We start from the raw sequence: 15026 nt of genomic DNA, 5'->3' as shown, positions 1-15026 counted from the left end.
TGCGGACCCCGTGACCTGACTGCCTATGAACCAAATAAACCTCACTGTGAGCTTCTCCGGGGTCTCCAGTCTTCTGATGATTATTTTTTTTTAAAAAAAAACGTTATTTTTCGGTTGCAATTTACAATACACACGCATGAACCACTCCGTGGTAATGGATATACATGTTATACACTTTGTTTTCTCCCATACATATACCTATATAAAACAACATCACAGTTTATGATATTAAACGTTTGTTGCCGGAGTTAAGGCACACATTTCAGTCGGTATCATCCTCTTCCGAGTTAGGTGAGGTGGTGCGAAGCAAGTCCTGAACGCTGACCAAATGTCTTTGGGTCTGCATGGAGAGGGGACCAGACCTATGTACGTTTATTCACATTCGTGCACGTATGCCAGTGATTTTAAGAATTGTTCTGCACAGGGGGCGTGGGGACTCTTCCATTTTAGCAAAATACAATTTTTAGCCACCACACATGCGACGTTGAATAGCCTAGTTTTTTCCTGGGAGTTTTCCGATATCGCCAAACAGATATTTTTTGGGAGTAAGTTGTGGGGGAATTTGCGTAATGTCTTCCAGTATATTTGCTACTGTCTTCCAGAATCCCATTATTTCAGGGCAGGCCCAGTACATATGGTATGAGTCAGCTTGAGGGTTATTGCATTTGGGACAGTTCGTGTTTGTGGGCACCTTGATTTTAGCCATCTTAACAGGGGTATAGTGAAGTTTATTGAGCATTTTGAATTGTAGGAGTCTGAGCCCCACATTGAGGGAGACCTTCTTTGTAAGGAGGCAGTACCTGGACCATGTTCCTTCCTCTATTGTTGTGCCCATGTCCTCTTCCCAGGTGGACTTTATATTATTGGAGGACTTCGTATGTGTTTGGACTATGTTGTACAGTATGGAGACGCCTATATGAGGCTGTGAGTGAAGTGCCTGGTAACAAGTATGCTCGGGCGGCTCAGCTGGGAATGATGGCCAGCGTTTCTTGAACGCCGCTTTCATACGATGATATTGTAACGTGACAAGTTGGCCCCTCCCTACTGTGTCAACGAAGTCTTCGGGGGTGACGAAGCTTCCATTGGGGAACAAAGCCTTCATTGTAATGTCATAGTTTGGGATCCAGGCTTTCTGTATACCAGGGTCATACGAGGGGGCAATGCCCGGAAAGTTCCACAATGGAGCTTGGGAGTCATAGGGAATATCGGTGTGGAGGCGCTTGCCAATTGCAGCCCAGGCTGCAATCGTGCAAGCTACTGGGTCAAATTTACAGTCGTCCTTATAAGATGGCGCAAAAATAATAGATCGCAAGTCCGTTGGGCGGTCCGAGTGCCGTTCAATGGGGACATGAGGTGCTTCTGTTGTAGGGTTCTGCCAGTATTTGGCATAATGAGCCTGAGACACAAGATAGTACAGCTCATAATCGGGCGCAGCGAAGCCACCCGTGTCGTAGGGTTCCACCAGTTTTTCCCATTTGAGCCTGTTAGCCCCACCATTCCAAATGAAGGTGGTTGACAGGGACCGCAGGTTTTCAAAAAAGGGTCTGCCTGGCCATATCGGGACGTTATTAAAGATATATAGGAGTTTGGGGAGGATCACCATTTTGAGCACTGCTATCCGACCAGCCAGTGATATGGGCAACTTGGTCCAGATCTGGAGTTTGGTGTGGATCGTCTGTAAAGTGGATTCGCAATTATCTATGTATAGTGACTGTTTGTCTCTAGATACAAGGATCCCCAGATATCTGATGTAATCCGGGGACCATCGCAGACCGTGTGTGCGTGAAGGGCAGGGGGTGGACTGTGTCAATGGAAAGATTTCAGATTTGGCTGTGTTGATTTTGTACCCTGAATGAAGAGTGAAGTCCTGTATTACTGCCAATATGGGTCCTAAGTTGTTTTCCGGTTTACGTATATACAACAGAGCATCGTCTGCATATAATGAGATAGATTGGTAGCTGCCGGCCAACTTGATGCCCCTCAATTCTTGTTCTCTTCTGCTTGCAGCCGCCATTGGTTCGATAGTGAGTGCGAACAGGATGGGGGAGAAGGGGCAACCCTGTCTGGTGCCCCGATGCAAGATAAAGTGGGTAGAGAGGGTGCGGTTTGTTAGGACCCTAGCCTTGGGAGAGGTGTAGAGCAGCCTGACGCAGTGTGGGAAGTACGGGCCAAAGCCGAATTTTTTGAGGACCTCGAACATGTATGCCCATGAGACGGAGTCAAATGCCTTCTCGGCATCCAACGAGACGGCCACTGCCTGCGCATCAGGCTTGATCTGGGCCATAATTCCAAACAGTCTACGCAGGTTCAGGGCAGTGGATCTCGTTGGGATGAAGCCACATTGATCAGGGTGTATTAGGGAAGTCATTTTAGGGAGAAGTCTATTTGAGAGCACTTTCGCATATATCTTGGCGTCTGTATTTATCAGGGAGAGTGGACGATAGGACGATCAGTCATGGGCCTAGGCTTCAATAGGACAGTTATGACTGCGCGGTTATGGCGTCTGGGAGGGAGCCGGAACTCAAGGCTTCCTCCCACACACGAGTTAGAATAGGGGATAGTATTGGTGTGTATGTTTTATAGAGGTCCGAGCTTAGGCCATCGGGGCCTGGGGTTTTTCAAGCTACCAGTGCTTTAAATTGCCTCAGCAATTTCATCCTTGGTTATTCCTTGTTCAAGGATAACATTGTCCTCAGGTGAGAGGGTAGGGAGATTTATCTCGTTCAAGTATGTTGCAATGTCTACAAGACTCTGTGTATCATGATTTGCGTATAGGTTGGTGTAATATTTAGCAAATTCGGCATTGATTTCTTCCTCTCTGTGCACGGGATCGCCACTGTCTGTCATTATACTTGCGATGGGGGCATGATTGTGTTCATTTCGTAATATACGTGCCAAGTGGTGTCCTGTTCTATTTCCTTCACCGTATCTGCGGGCCCTGGTCGGAGTGGACATATATTGTAGTTCTTGGGTTGCGAGCTCATTAAATCTAAGGAGGTGTGCATTAATATCAGCCAATATGTTCTTGTCATGCGTTACACTATAGTTGTTTTCAAGAGTTTTCAGGTGTGTTTCGGTCTTACTAAGGTTGGATCTGACACTTTTTAGGAGACCAGTGGTTTTTGACATAAGATGACCCCTCACCCAGACCTTAAACGTTTCCCACACCGTAGCCCAATCCCCCACCGACCCAGTGTTCAGCTGAAAGAACTCCTCCATCTCAATTTGCAACGATTCAACCACGTTGGGGTCCTTCAGGATGTTTGGAGGCATTCTCCAGCGCGGGGACGGACGTTTAATATTCTGGAGCGATATCTCAAGCGTAACTGGGGAATGATCAGAAAACGTGCGGGGGAGGATTTCACAGCCCACAACAGAGCTCAGCAGGAGGATGGATATGAACCAGTAGTCAATCCTGGACTCAGAATCATGGGCTGACGAATAGAAAATGTATTGACGGTCTGTGGGGTGTACCCCTCTCCAGGCATCGGTCAGCGCCCTGTCCTGTAGGGCCTGATGGATGGTATTAGCGGATCTGGTGAGTGACCTTTGTCGACTGGAGGACCTGTCCAATAGCACATCTAGGATAGTATTAAAGTCTCCACCCCACAGCACCCATGTGTCAGTTGTTGTGTCGATTTCAGTGAGGAGATGGGCATAAAATTCGGGGTCGTTCGTGTTTGGACCATAGGAGTTGACCAGCACCCATCTTTCCCCAGCTACTGTGCCCCATACCACCACATATCTACCCACCGGGTCGGATTTACTTTTTTCGGGGACGAACCCCCAGCGATGGATGTATTAGTGTGAGGACACCCCTGCTCTGTGACGAGTAGTCAGTGTAATACCTGTTGTTACCCCATTGTTTCAAGATCTTCTCGTTAGTCTCTCTGAGAGCATGAGTCTCCACATGCGGACGGTGCCTGTTGATGTATGCCTCCACCTTACTGGATTTTGCTCTATTGTTCAGACCCTGGATGTTCCAAGTTAGCAGCTTCAGCAACAACCTGCTGGAAGTGTGGGGTTTATGTGCCATGTCAATAGGTGTAAAGACAATCTTGGGAGAGCAGGATGACGATTTGGGGGAATCAGCGCATGACTTGTGACTGCATTTTTAACATTAAACACAACAATAAACTGTTTCGCAACTTGCCCAACTGGGGCTTTCAGCCATACCTCTGGCCGGTTAAACAGACCCAAATTCCCGGTTCCCACCCCCACCCACACCATTTGGCCCAACTTGATGATGAACCCCATTTAAAACCCTGTGGTTTCACTCGTGGAGGGGGGCGAGTGCTGCAACACCGCCTTTGTAGCCGAGCGCGTCTCATCCGACGGTCCTTGAATGTTGAAGAGTAATAAGAAGCACAAATAAAAGAACAATCCTGCCTGTCCTTGGTGAAACGAGGGTAGATGATTCGTTTTAGGTAGAAGGTGGTTCATAGCTGCGGTCGGACAATATGCCGTGTAGATTACTATACCGGCTGCTGAAGGAGATTTTGATCAGGTTCGTTCCTACCAGGAGGTAGGGGAATAGCAGATTCCACATAGGCCAACGCAGCTGCCAGAGAGTCAAAGAAGTGCACACGTCCGCCATGTTGTATCTGTAGCTTTGCTGGAAACAACAGCGCATATGGAACCCGTCTCACCCGCAGCTGTCGTTTGATGGATTCGTAGGAACGTCGCTGGGTTTGGACTCCCGCAGAGAAATCCGGATATATGTGTATGTTGTCGTTGCCGTGTCTCAAAGGACCGTTCTCCCTTGCCAACCTCAGAACCGCGTCTCTGTCTCGGTAATTTAAAAGCTTTGCCACTATCGTGCGAGGGGGGAGGGGGCCGGTTTGGGCGGTGGAGCCAGGGTGCGATGTGCTCGTTCGACCAAAAATTGTGAAGGGAAGGAGTCAGCACCTAGGAGGGACCTCAAAAGGGCTTCGATTTGGGTCTCCATCAGGCCTTTGCAAAAGGATTCTGCTAAGCCGACAATGCTTATATTGTTCCTTCTAGACCTCGACTCCAAATCATCACACTTATCACAGAGTTTATTCATTTCGCTTTTCAAGCCAGCTATGTCTCGAGTGTTTTGATGGGTCGAGTCTTCGTTTGCACTTATTCTGTTTTCGGCATCAGTGATTCTGGCACTTTCCTTGTCTAACCTGGCTTTAAGGAAGCCTATCGTGGAGACAATACCGTCCAGCTTGACATTTATCGCCAGGAATCCGTTCTGAACCGTCGTCAAAAGATGGTTGAACTTGGGGTCTTCCGTGGCGGGGGGGTCAGATGTTGTCGAAGGGCCCGAGGCCTCTGCGGTTGCTTGCGAGTTTGTGAAAGAATCCATCGGCCCTGTCTTCCTGCCCTTGAGTGTGTTTTTTCCAGCCATCACACGGGTGTCCCAATATTAATATCCGTTGTAGTGACGGTCGTAGATGGCCACTGGGGGATGGTTCACCTCGGACTGTGAGTGGGCCTGCTGTAGCAGTTGGTCTCGGAGCCACGAGATAATACTAGGGCGCTGTCGGCCCGAGGAAGGCACCGTGCGTGGGACGATCGCCGTGGGACGGACTGCTTCTGGTTCAACAGGAGCTTGCCTTTGGGGGCCCACGTGCAGATACCAAGCAGGGTTGTTCACAGTGTCCCCGCTCACAGGCCGGCCACTGGGTTGGCGTCTGTGACGGCTCGTAAACTTTCCATTTCGTCCCCCCCCCCTTCTTTATGGCGGTGTTCGAGATCAGTGGGGATTCCGCCCGACCAGGACCGCCCAGGGCCGCGTAGGAGAATACGGGTGATTCAAGCGGGAGGACGGGACAGGGCGCATGCAGCTTAGGTCTCAAGGCACTTCTCCTACCAGATAGGACACCGTCCTCGATGAGCGAATGTTGTTTCCTATCGGGTGTCGTTCGAGGCAGTCCCGCTACAGGGAGTCCGTTCCGCCCGCGGGGCCGGACCCGCCCACTGCAGGGCCCAGGCTCCACCCAGAGCCGCGGCCCTCGCGTAGGTTACTCCGGAGCTGAGGAGCGGCCCAAGGCCCCCCCCGCCTGCCACCCCGTCCGTATCTGGGCATGCCGGGTCCGATTTCGCCCGTTGTTTCTTCCGATGGGTGCAGGATAGGCACAATGGTCGAATCCGCTGGTCCAGTAGCGCGGATGAAGGCAGATACAGGATATAATTTTAGAAGGATAATACGCCGGAGAGGAGCTCCACTCTTAGGCGGCCATCTTGTTGCGCGACAGCGCCCCCTCCCCCAGTCTTCTGATGATTCTTTTTGTGGCTGTGAAGTTTGTCATCCTTCTGTCCCATACGCCCCACTGGCACTGCTCTTTTGTTGTAAACATATGGCTACCATTTGTTCACATGCGTTGCACAGATTTGATTGGTTGTTTCTGCTGTTAATCTTTCAATAAAGTGAAAGCTGTAGCTTACACTCTTTCCAAAAAAAGTGTGACAGCAGAAACATCCCATACAAAATGGCCTTCCAACCTCCCGTGAATCCAATGTTTTTAATATTTAAAAAAAATGTTTACGAGCACTTTAAAAGCCGGGGTGGACTTGCAAGGGCTTTTTAAAAAGGACCGTTCGAGTTCTGTTAGACAGAGAAAATATTTTGTCTAATATGACCAAGAACGGCCTTAAATAACATGTTAAGAGCACTGCAGGGGGTCTTCTTCTCCTGCAGTCTTACAATAATTTAGCAAGTGCTGATAAACATTTTTCAAGTTTGCTTTGTGTTAGAAATATTTTTTTTTTGTGCGCTTGCATGGGGCAACTATAACTTAAAATACACGTTTATCAGATGGCCCCTGCAAGACTTTCAGGAGCCGATAGACAGAGATTTCTAGTTCTAAAAGGACTGTGAAGGTCCTTTAAAAGCAAGAAAAAAAAAAAAAGCTCTGCGGAGGCCTTTCTTCCACCCTCTCCTGGAGTCTCAAAACAATGCTTCAAGTGGTGCAGCACCTGCCGTATGTTGGCAGCGCCGGCGAGGCTACAGTTCTTGAGAGTAATGTTTCTACATAATGCTTTTTTTAATTTAAACCCTTGTCTTGCGTTCCTGTTCTTGGTCCCCGAGTCCTGAGCTGTGCCCTGCATATGAAGATATATACACAGAATGTCCACATTGGTCATGGGAAAGGGACGCAATAGTACATCTCCCGAAGGTCTGAAACTACAAGACACTATAGCCACATGCCTACAGTACATTTGCCTTCCTTTTCCCAACTGGTAAACAAATGTAACGCAATAAACATAGGGCCAATTCAAAAAAAGGGGTTGGCGGAGGTGGTATTCAAAGTCCGCTCCAGAAACTCGTCCTCATTCAGATGGGTGTGCCCGGACCCCTTCACAATTCAACGCTGCACGAGTGAAGCCCATGGAAGCAGAGGTAAGTGTTAACACACCCCTATTTGTCACCATGTGGTCCGTCCCAACCTTACACATGGGTAGCACGGTTTCAATCTAGCTTCACACTATGAAGTGAGGTGCAGTTACTTTCTCCCTTGACAATGGAAACATTAAAGAAATCCACCACAGGTTATTTGCCGAGACAACAGTTCTTGCGTGCAGCAAAGGGTGAGTCGTGTGTCAAATGTCAAAGGCAAGTAGTGTATATATTTTATATAGTGACCAAAACAGTGATGTGGTGGCTGCCCCAGCACATGTGGTATCATACCTTAAAGTATGGTGCCTGTACCAGGCATATAATGGCATTATCGGGGCATTTGAGAGTGGACTTTGCATATAAAGTTTGCAACTGCACGGGGGCGTGGTCTGGCGAGCATGGCATGAGGTTGCAGTAACAACGAGCTCCAGCCAAGATCCTGGATAATGATCCTCTGAGCGGTGAGATGGCATGAAACAACCAACAAGTCGCACCGGAGAACAGACGGGGCGCTTTCCCCACTACTGGACTGCAAAAGTGGCCTCAACGGGAACCGAAAGACCACGAAATTGTGTTTTACTTACTTGAGCGTCCCCCTGCGGGCTAAGATGGCGGACGAGGCTGCGTGAGAAGGAAGAGTTGGGGGAAGGGCTGCCAAGCGCTGCGGATATTCAGCCGACACAGTGAAAGACTGCATACGGGAACAGCGCAGTACGCCGGCAGAGGTATGCTACGTCTCCTAGACTGAGGCTCGGAGAGGCGTGGAAAAAGAAGCACTGGTGGAAGGCAGCGACCGGGGTGCAGTGCATCGAGCCGTACTGCGGAGACGAGCCCTGCGCCTCCCCCAATGTGAGCGGAACAACCCGACGGCAGCAGAAGCGGAGGCGAGGTGAAAGGAGTTACCAGCGTGGAAGAACGGACACGGGGCAGCGCCGGTGAGGATTGCAGCAAGAAGGTGCAGAACGAATAACATCGGGCCGCTGCGCCGGAAAACGAAAGCACTCACGGTGTGCTAGGAGGATGACTCTGGAAGTCACGGGACGACTGAGGCCACAACTGAAGCCGTGACAATGAAGGCCGCTGGATCAAGCACCTGCAGCAGCCCCAAGCCAGAGCGGAGAGCACACGTGATGAGAGGTCAGTGATCCGGGGGAAAAGGAGATAAGGTAACAGCAAAAGCTGCGCAGGTCAGCTGTCAGAACACATATAGAATAAGCGCTGTGACGAAAGACGATCCTAGGTGAAGGAGGGTGAGGATATTGGGTCCCTCAACCTGGGGCGCAGAGCACGAAATATAGGTGCAAAACTGAGAGTCCACGGAACTGGGGAGACACAAGCTGCCGCACAAGAGGCACAAGAACCCCAAATGCGTGGCTACCACGGGGGAGGCAACGTTGGCGTGGGTCGCACTAAGCTGCATTGTGACTGCCACAAAGGGGGACAATAACGAAAATTTAGGAGTCTAACACACCTATGGACCAAGGAGACACGTATAATAGCAGCAATAGGCGGTGGGGAGGAGGTGCGCACATCTTATCCCCCTATTGGTTGAGTGGATCAGAGTGACCCCCCCCCCAAACAGATGGGAATAAGCAATAGGATGTACAAATGAGCCATGAAGAAGGGTAGCCCAGCACAAGGATTAGCACGCACTGTAGCAGTGAACTGAACATAGTGGTACAGATAGTACCAAAAAGCTGAATAGAGAACAGGTATCCAGGCACTAACGAATAAGGTGATATACCACAACTGATTGGAGGGCCTGGAAACTGGCTAGAAAGCCTGATATCAGAGAGCCCACTACTTCTATAGGTTCTGGAACCTGTTGCAGGTACAGTTGTGATATCCAGGCTAATACAAACGCTGGTGCTTGCTATAACAGATCAGTTACAACACAGTGCAAGTGCTACCATGCCTTCGAACAAGGACAAAGAGAAAACTAAATCGAGTATTATGGATTAATTTGTGGCAGCTAAACCGCGCTCTTCGCAGCAAGAGGGGAAAACCACAGTGGAACCAGACAGAGCAGCAACAGCAGAAAAATGAGGCGGACAAGCACTAGAGGCCATAGAAGCCCGAAGAAACCTTTATTGACACCAAAGTAGATGAAGTCAAGACAGACATGCAGCTAATGAGACAAGATGCAAGTAACCTCGCAGAAAGGGTGACCAACGCAGAGGCGGGACTTACTCGAGACTACGGAAACTGCAACGGATGTGAAAACTAAGGTAGCTGAACTGGAAAGGAATGTGGCAATACTGGAAGCAAGAGCCGAAGAGGCCGAGGGAAGGTCAAGACGCAACAACATCCGGTTGCTCAGGATTCCGGAAGGCACAGAGGGCGTACACCCGACTAGATTTGTGGAGTCACTACTACAACAAGAGATCGGAGCAGGCAAGTTGTCACAGGGTTTCGCTGTGGAGAGAGCCCACAGATCCCTTCAAAATAACCCACCACCAGGGTCTTACCCCCACCCGATGATCGCGAAGATCATCAACTTCCAGGACAGGGAGATCATACTTAAACACTCCAGAGAGGGGGGGCTGATCGAACGCGGAGGCTCCAAAATAACCATATACCCGGACTACACACTGGCTGTACAAAGAGCCAGGAACTCTTATGTACCAATGAAGGCAAGGCTTCGGCAACTGAACATAAAATACATGTTGCTATATACCTCCAGAAAAAGGGCGTGCCATCTTCCTAGAGACACGAGTGGCAGCCAACATGTGGCTAGACCATAATAACCTGGCAGAGGACAAGGAAAAAGCCACTTAAAACAAGAGGGCACTGAGGGATGAGAGGACACTAGAAACCATAGCTATCTGTGAACAACCTAGACGAGATAAACCACTGAAAAGATGTGACCACGGAAACTTCGGTATGCGTAAATGGCTGGAAAAGAAGACCTGACAACTAGCCTGCACACGGAGGCCTACCCCATTTAATGACCAGTGCGGACCTGTTGTCAGCACATAAACACTTGCGCTCGATGCCCTGGAAGAGGCAGGACAGCGCGAGGGTGCTTGAGCACAGCAGTTGCATTGCAGTCGCTGGGTACGATTGTTTGGTTTGTGTTAAATGTTGTGGTTGTTATATAACGTTTCAAAGTCTTCAAGATGGGAAAGGGAAGGGGAGAATTGTCCAGGTATATTATACACAAAGAGGTAGATATATGACGGGACGGGATGGAGGCGAACAAGGCCAGGATTATTGGAAGTGGGCACTGGGGACAAAGATGGGGCACCTGCGAGAACCAAAGACTGATCATGCAATGCAACTTAAAATCTTGATGTGGAATGTGCACGGGATGGGCTCCTACTTACGTAGGAACAGAATTAAATCCTACTTACACAGAAAACGAGTGGATATAGCTCTACTCCAAGAAACCCATCTCACAGCGGAGGCCATGGTCAAATTGAAAGAATGCTGGGGGGACAAGGACACGGGGCCACCTACTCTAAATATGCAAGGGGATTGTATACCTGGGTCAATCCAGGGGTACCGTTCCAGCTGCTGGGGACGGAGACAGACAAAGAGGGAAGGTACCTAGTGCTGTGGGGAGCCATTGAGCAGACTTGAGATCTGCAATGTGAACTCATACTTCCCTAACCATGGAATACCGGCACATCTGAAAATGCTCCATACTAAAATACTCCTACATAGGGCAGGTTTATATATTTGGAGTGGAGACTTCAATTGTGTAAGAGACATGGACCTGGACAGATCTGAGCCCCTGCGAGATACAACGGAAGCAGCCCCACGGGCGCTTGTCGCCAAGATAGAACAACTAGACCTGGTAGACGCCTGGAGGGAGTCCCCTGCAGTTGGAGCATACTCGCACTACTCCTCACCACATAGTCTGTACACAAGAATAGATTATTTCTTTGTTGATAAAATGCACTTGGCATAAGTAGAATCAATACAATACATGGGCAGATCGATCTCCGACCACTCGCCTCTACTCATGCAATGGGCGAAGATGGGCCCCAGTCCCCCCATACCTTTATGGCGAATGCCCACGGAAGCACTCACTGATCGGGCTTTCAGGGGGGAACTAGATGATAAACTAAAGGAATATATTGTGACCAACCAGGGTAGCGTGGAACACTGGAGTACGGTGTGGAAAGCTCTGAAAGTGGTAATGAGGGGGGAGGCTATTGCGAGTGCAGGGGGCATAAGGAGACTGTTGAGGAGGGAACTGGAAGAGACGGAGGAGGGTATAAAAACAACTGGAATCTGTCACCCTAGGGATCAGGGAGGAAGAAACGAAACTAGCAGAGGCTAGATTTGCTTGTCAAGAAGCATGGGGGAGATTATCCAAATTCGACTATATACCGAGAACTGCCAGAACACATAAGGAGGGAGATAAACCTAGCAGACTGTTGGCATGGCTATGTAAGCAGGAACACCCACGACACCCAATGACCACACTCAAGGGGACGGGTGGGGTGCTACGCAACACACAGCATCAATTAACAACGCTTTTGCAACTTATTACGCCGAGTTATATGCTCACAAAACTCAGGTCCAATTGAATGATATACAAGATACACTAGAAGAAATTGAACTTCCGACACTAGAAGAATCACAATGAGAGGCCCTGGATGAGGTTATCACTTTGGAAGATATCATAGATGCAATTAGATCACTATCCACCTGTAATACCCCGGGTAGCGACGGACTCCCTTCCTCAATTCTATAAAGCGTACAAATCAACACTGACCCCAATACTGTAGGAGGTATACCGGGAGGCATACGAAGTAGGAACAGTGCCGAAAAGTATGAGGGAAACATTGATAGTCCCGATACCCAAACCAAATAAACCAACAGATGACTGACTCATACCGGCCCTTGGCTATGTTAAAATATTGACCACCATACTAGCTAACCGCCTGTCCAGAGTAATAGGGAGTTTGATACACGCAGACCAAAACGGCTTTGTACCAGGCCGCAGCACAACAGCGAATCTACCCAGGCTACAGCACATCATGGCGCAAACACAACAGGAACAGGAACACTTAGCAGTGATGTCATTAGATGCCATCAAAGCGTTTGACTATTTATTGGGAATGACTGATAGAGGCAATGCGGAAATTTGGGTTTGGGGAAAGCTTCGTGGGATAGATCCGGGTGCTGTACACAGACCCGACGGCAAGGGTTAAGACAGGAAAGATGGTGTCTGCAGCCTGGGATATACAAAGAGGCACTAGACAGGGATTCCCATTATCGCCCATGCTTTATATCCTGGGATTGGAACCCATTGCAATATACATCAGGAAGCAACACTTTGATGCTAGAATAAGGATAGGGGGAAAATATCATAATATTGTACGCAGATGACGTCTTGTTCTACTTGAGGGACCCGCAACACTACGCCCCGGCAATACTAGAAGTACTGGAATATTTTGCATGTTACTCTGGGATACGCTTTAGTAAGCAAAAATCTTGCATGTTCCCACTTGCAGGACTGAAAGGGAAAGACGCTGAGAAATTGCTGGAGATGGGAATACAATGGCAGCTGTAAACATTTAGATACCTGGGGGTACGTATCTGGCACACACCAGAACTTACACACACGCATAACACTGTGGCTGTGACACAGGGCCTTCGTAACTCTGAGGTTTTGGTCTAAGCTGCTGCTGTCAATGATGGGGAGGGCAGCAATTGCCAAAATGATAACTCTGCCAAGGTTCTTGTATTACTTCCAAAACATTTGCTACTACATTGGTCTGTCTTTTTTCCGTACCCTAGAGGCAAGGATCAGGGATTTTCTTTGGGGAAATGCACGCCATAAAATAGCGCTGACTACACTAACTCTGCCGCATAGAGAGGGAGGCATACAGCTACCGGACTATTAAAGGTATTATCTGGCAGCACAGCTTAGCCATATAACCAAATGGCTATCAGACAATGTAACTGCAGAAACAGGGCTATTGAAAAATCTGATAACGTCAATATACTTGAAAGAAATCCTATGGGCCCCACACAACCATAAGGGACAGCTACCCATGCTGGTTACACTAGGTAGACAAGTATGGAACAGGGCTAAATCGGTGCGCCATCTGGTGCACCCGTATGCACCTGAAATGCTGCTAAATGGCAGAGTTAGGAACAGGCAATGACCTCCACACCATAAGAACCTGGGAAAGGCTGGGTTTGTACACCTGGGAGGCCTATCTGAGGAGGGGTCATTCAGGGAACTTGAATCTTTATATGAGAAGGAGGGGCTACCAAGGGGACAATTCTTATGGTACCAAAGGTTGAAAAACGCTGCTAAAACCAACTGGGAAGAATGGCGAGAAGAACCAGAAGCAAATCCGCTAATGACGGAATTATATAAAGGTGAGTGATGGGTGGAGGCCAGTATCGAGAATATATGCTCAACTGAATGACAGAGCAAATCCCTGCACAACAACACTGAAGGTAAGATGGTAGAAAGACCTAGGTGTAGATATTACAGAAAGAGAATGGGAAACGGCATTACTGCACCCCAAAGAAGTGTCCAGGAACGCTAGGTTCAACAAATATACTAGTTCGTCATGCCCATGGTGTGGCAATGAGGAGGCTGACTTGGTGCACATGTTCTGGGGGTGCGTAAAAGTGCAACGCTTATAGGCAAAAACTAAGCAAATGTGTACAAGGGCTGGGGTCACCAGGTATGAATGGTCCCCAAAGGAATGTCTACTGGGCACCTACCCCAGGCTAAGCAAAATCAAGCACATAGTAAAAGTCATGGGTATGGCGTGCATACTGGCAAAAAGGGCAACAGCAATGGCATGGAAATCGAAGGCGGGCCCACAATATGATAGGTGGAAGAAGGAAATGGAGAGATGGGCAACAGCTGAAACAGAGCTTTGGGGTGTGGGGATGGCTGGAAACATGGATGATATCAGTGTCACATTTGAGGCGTGGAAGGCCCTAATCTGAGATATGTTTCTTCCGTCTGATGACACGCCCCCCTGAGTGCAGAAATGTGGATGAACAAACACTGGTAAATGCTGAGTTGAGAAGGAGACACTGGCCCGTCTATAAGGTCGACACCTGGCTTTGTTAAAGGTAAACTGGACCTATACCCCCATAAAGGCAGATCACACAACGAGATCGGACATGCAAAATGAAGACAGTTATTGTTTGTTGTTGCACTTCTATTATAGAAATGGCACTGTAATAATGACCATAATTAAACAATAAAACGTATTGTACGGATTGAAAAATGGCAATAAAAATATATATTTTTTTTTTAATGAAGTTTGCATCTGCACATGTTTTGCTGTACCTTACATATGCAGCGTTCGAAATCGCATTGTGGATCAATGAGCAAGAGCGAAAACCAGCTCCTATGTGTTGGGCATCACCCAGGAGGCAGAAACTAAAACTGGGGGACCAGGAGCTCGTACATAGTGCACCGCACATCTAACTTCCACAGGAGTGAGAAACAAACGTTTTGTCTGTTTTGTATGTTCCATTATGTTTAATTGTGCACTAGATATGGCCTAATTCTTCCTTATTAACATTCTCAAATACTCAAAGTTAGTGTTGCATGTGTATGTCTACAAGGCATCAGTTGGCCTAGGAGGCAAAAGTAGCTCCTGGTAGCTGTTGGTTTCAAGCCAACAGGCTCTCCTGAGTTAGAAGCGCAAGCTAAATAGCTCCC

The 15026-nt window shown here is 48.5% G+C and overlaps 1 protein-coding gene across 2 annotated transcripts in view; it reads right to left on the bottom strand.

Moving 5' to 3' along the window:
• Positions 1 to 15026, bottom strand: part of SPRED1 (sprouty related EVH1 domain containing 1) — a 522489-nt gene that overhangs the window by 246749 nt on the left and 260714 nt on the right. The gene's annotated exons all lie outside the window — the stretch shown is intronic.

Source organism: Ambystoma mexicanum, chromosome 14 (genome assembly GCF_040938575.1).
Source record: "Ambystoma mexicanum isolate Mex_15411 chromosome 14, UKY_AmexF1_1, whole genome shotgun sequence".
NCBI classification, from domain to species: domain Eukaryota; kingdom Metazoa; phylum Chordata; class Amphibia; order Caudata; family Ambystomatidae; genus Ambystoma; species Ambystoma mexicanum.
Note: the sequence above shows the minus strand (reverse complement) of the source record. Positions and strands in the feature narration are given on the sequence as shown.